The sequence below is a fragment of the Bison bison genome, unplaced genomic scaffold (assembly GCF_000754665.1).
Source record: "Bison bison bison isolate TAMUID 2011002044 unplaced genomic scaffold, Bison_UMD1.0 scf7180017864491, whole genome shotgun sequence".
NCBI lineage: Eukaryota > Metazoa > Chordata > Mammalia > Artiodactyla > Bovidae > Bison > Bison bison.
Window position 1 is genome coordinate 12339536 of NW_011495050.1, and position 4428 is coordinate 12343963.

Here is a 4428-nt window from a genome sequence, read left to right on the forward strand (position 1 = left end):
AAGGAATGATGCTGAGGCTGAAACTCCAGTACTTTGGCCACCTCATGCGAAGAGTTGACTCATTGGAGAAGACTCTGATGCTGGGAGGGATTGGGGCAAAAAGGAGAAGGGGATGACAGAAGATGAGATGGCTGGATGGCATCACTGACTCAACGGATGTGAGTCTGAGTGAACTCTGGGAATTGGTGATGGACAGGAGGCCTGGTGTGCTGTGATCCATGGGGTCGCAAAGAGTCGGACACGACTGAGCGACTAAACTGAACTGAACTGAGAGGTGATGGTGAAGATGGTAGATGTGAAGAGGGTAGAGGGGCAGTTGTGGTGGTCTTGGAGATGATGAAAATGGCGGAGGTGGCAGAGGCAGCAAAGGTGGTCGTGCAGATAGATGCTGAGGCAGGTGGTGGTGATGTAAGTGATGATGGAGGTGGGGATGGTGGTTTTAGTTAAGACAGTGGTGGTTGTGGTAGCAGTGACTGTAGAAATGGAAACAGTAGTTTTAAATATAGAAAATCCTTGAGCATGTTTATCTACTAAGATGAAAGAATCAGTAAGAGAGAGAATAAAGAAAATAGGATGGAGCTGGTCCCAAAGAATAATAAGACGAGGAGGTTAGAGTGCAGGTGGAGGAACTAAATTGCAACACCATCTTCCAGAGGCAAAATTCCCATAATGAACTACCTACAGGTCTCCAAACGTGTCATAGATTTCCATGCCTCTCAGCCTCTGCATGGGTGCTATTCCTGTAGCCTAGAACACCCTTTCCTCCCTCATCTTCTGCATATTGCTTCTATTTTTTTTCCTTCAAAATCTCTTTCAGGAAGACTTTTCTAATCCCCTCCTCCAGTTTCATAGGATACCAAATCTCTGGGCTTCCATAATATGTAGGACTTTTCATACTATACTGTAATTGCTTTAGTTTCCACTAGAATGTAAGATCCATGACAGCAGATATCATATGTCATTAGATTTTCATTTATTAATTCAATTAGATTAATATACCACTACTACTACTAATAAAAATCTGTTGAGCACTGACCATATGCCAAACAACAGTGGGAAAATTTCAACCCATCTCCTGTTTGCATGAACACAGTTGTACCCAATCAGCTGCTTTCACACTCCATCAGCAAGTTGAGCAGTTGAAACATAAACTGTATGATCCTCAGATCCTAGTGTTTTACAATCTGATCCAAAGTAGAAAAAGTTTGACGACCTCTGGTTTAATCAACAGAGATGTTATACTGAATCAGCCTTGTCCCATGGGAGTCTGTACTTCAGCTGGAGATACAGGCAAGTATAGCACAATGTGATAAGTATTTTAATAGTGGAAATTAAGTGTACTATGGGAGCACCTCGGAGAAACACTTATCTGAAGTTTGGGAGATCAGGGATTCTGCATATCAAACATCTAACACTAGTTAGCAAATTAATAGCGGGCCAGTTTTTTGTTTTTGTTTTTTTTGAAGGGAAGAAATCATTTAGAACATGAAATATTCAAGTAAGATACTAAGGGATATGGTTGAGACAGCATTCCAAAAGACTGCTGTATTTCCACCATAAGGGAACTAAATTAAGATCTCTTTTAATCACTATATCCAGCTGACCACAAAGCTCAATTATCCAAGTCTTTCAGACTTGTATCCTGTTCCAAAGAGGTAAGACTCCAGCTAGGGTCTCCCCAACAATAAAACAGAACTCTGGTTTGTGTACTGAGACTGAAGCTTTAATTATAACATTTGCTGAGACCTGAGAGACCTACATAAAATTTTTACTCTTCTTTCAGTTCCTTTCAGAAGATTTTATTGTGATTTTTCAAAGCCTAACCTAAAAACATGACCATAATAGCCTCTTGGTCTCTATTTTACACACACACACACACACTCACTTACTCACAGTCCTATGTTATACTCGGTATTATCTCACATATGATACATATGATACATATATATATATATGCTATATACACACACTATACAATGTATGTATGTCTACATCCTTCTCTTATATAAGATAATCTCATATCTTTAAGAAATATGTTCATATTCATATTCATATTCATATTCATATTCTAATACCACAAACTTTTATATAGATTTATCCTGTATCAGAGAGGGTGAATAGGTTCTACTGAAGGGCTGCTGTGGCACTGTGCTGAGAAATTTGTAAGGTGACCTTTGAGGACATAAGAACTAGAGAACAATAATCCTTTAGTGATGTTGACCTTGGATACCAGAGGTGAAATGTGAACATGGGTCAACTTATTTGCCATCCCTGTCCCTTAAGAATTCCAAACAGGAGCTTCCCTGGTGGCTCGGTGGTAAAGAATCCACCCGCCAATGTAGGAGACACAGGTTGGATCCCTGGTCCAGGAAGATCCCACATGCCTCGGAGCAACTAAGCCCGTGCACCACAGTTGAGCCTGTGCTCTGGTGCCTGGGAGCCACGTGGCACACCACTGAAGCCCATGTGTCCTATGGAGCCCATGCTCCACAACAAGAGAAGAGCAACCACAGCAACCTCAGAGTAACCTGTGCACCACAACTAGAGCGCAGCCTCCACTCACTGCAAGCAGAGGACACCCTGCCCAGCAATAAAGACCCAGCACACCCAAAAACCCATAAGGAAAACTATAACAAAAGAATTTCAAACATTCATAAATTTGTTAAAATGCAATCTTGCTCAAGCTTGCCACAGGGAAATGAGCAGTGGCTTGCTCTCCCAAGAACTGAGGCAGGTGGAAAAGTTCTTGTTGGGGACAACCTTGGTGGAGAAGATAAGAATGATAACTTACATTTGCAAAGTACTTAATTGATCCCAAAGTAACTTCATGGATATTATCTCACTGAATCTCACGACTTCCTTTACTTTATAGATTTCAAAGCTGAAGTCAGTAGGGCTAAGCAGTGGTTCACTCATGGCCATGTGGAAATTTTGACATATATTAAATGCAGGGAGTTTGACTCCCAGTTTTGATACTTTTAGGGACAAAGGACACCATACTAGGTTATTGGTGGTATCCACTGTTCTGAAGTTAAGCGTGATTAGGTGTAACTACACATTATTTTACTCATTCATGTAATCAACATTCATCAAGTTCCTGCTGTATGCAAGGCATGATCACAGAGATTATGAGAATTTGTTTGAAAAGTTGTTACAAGATGGTTTGGAGAAGCACATTATAGTATAAGGCAAGAACTTATTACAAGTGTTTGTTTAAATAGTCAGTGTAATAAACATTTAAATGTCACTTCCCATGGGCACTGTTCTAGGTGCCAGAGATACAAATAATAATAAAAAAAATCCCTAATGCTCGAAAGCATTTTTTTCTTCATTTGCTTAATTCCCAGTCATTCTGATACTTTGACTTCCATACACATCACCTGGGCAGTGTGTTACACCTGAGAATTTGAGTTATTTGATTTAGGATGGGCTCCAGAAACCCAAAATTTTAACAAGTCCCAAAATATCTCTGTGGCAGGTGGTACTGGTCCATGAACTTTACTATGAAAAAGGCATTATTAACCCTCTCAAAGAACCATACTGTTGTATACAATGTGGGACCCTGGCTTGCTGGTTTCCAGTCTGCTAGTCTCCAAAAAAATGAATACCTAGGGTGTTCTTCCATTCAGGCCTCTATGATCAGTGCCAGTTTGAAATAGTCTGTACACTGAAAATATGAACTCCATGAACCTTAAAAATTTGGTGATGATGGTCTATATCTATACCTGTGTCTGTTCTAATATGTATCTATAAACATGTGTGTAAAACCATACGGTACAAATACACAGTGCTTTCACATTTTTCAATACTTCTCGAATAATCTTTAAATATAATGCCTTGATCACACTCTTACGCTCACATATGCATAATCAACAATCTTAGGAACTGCTCTAATCCTTCACACCTGTATCTTAAAAACTTGTTATTTTCCTACTTATTTTCCCTTTAACAATGACCTTGATAGCCTTATCTTATTGATTTACTTTGCATAAAATTTTTACAGATCATCATTTTAATTTCATGTAAAATTAAAAGGGTCTTTTGCATGAAACCATGCACTGCTCATAAATACTTACATCTTAGCAGACAACTGTGTATCACAGCCATATGATGTAATGCCACAAAGCTGTTAAAATAATTGTGCAGCAGAATAATCAATAATAGATAAAATCACATAATGAGAGGGTAACAGGTAGGAAGGCCAGAGGTCTCCAAGCAGCAGGAGGAAATAAATTGCAAGTGGCAGACATTTTTTTCCCCTTCTCTGTTGACTAAACCGGTTCTAGTCAAGGCTATGGTTTTTCCAGTGGTCATGTATAGATGTGAGAGTTGGACTGTGAAGAAAGCTGAATGCTGAAGAATTGATGCTTTTGAATTGTGGTGTTGGAGAAGACTCTTGAGAGTCCCCTGGACTGCAAGGAGATCCAA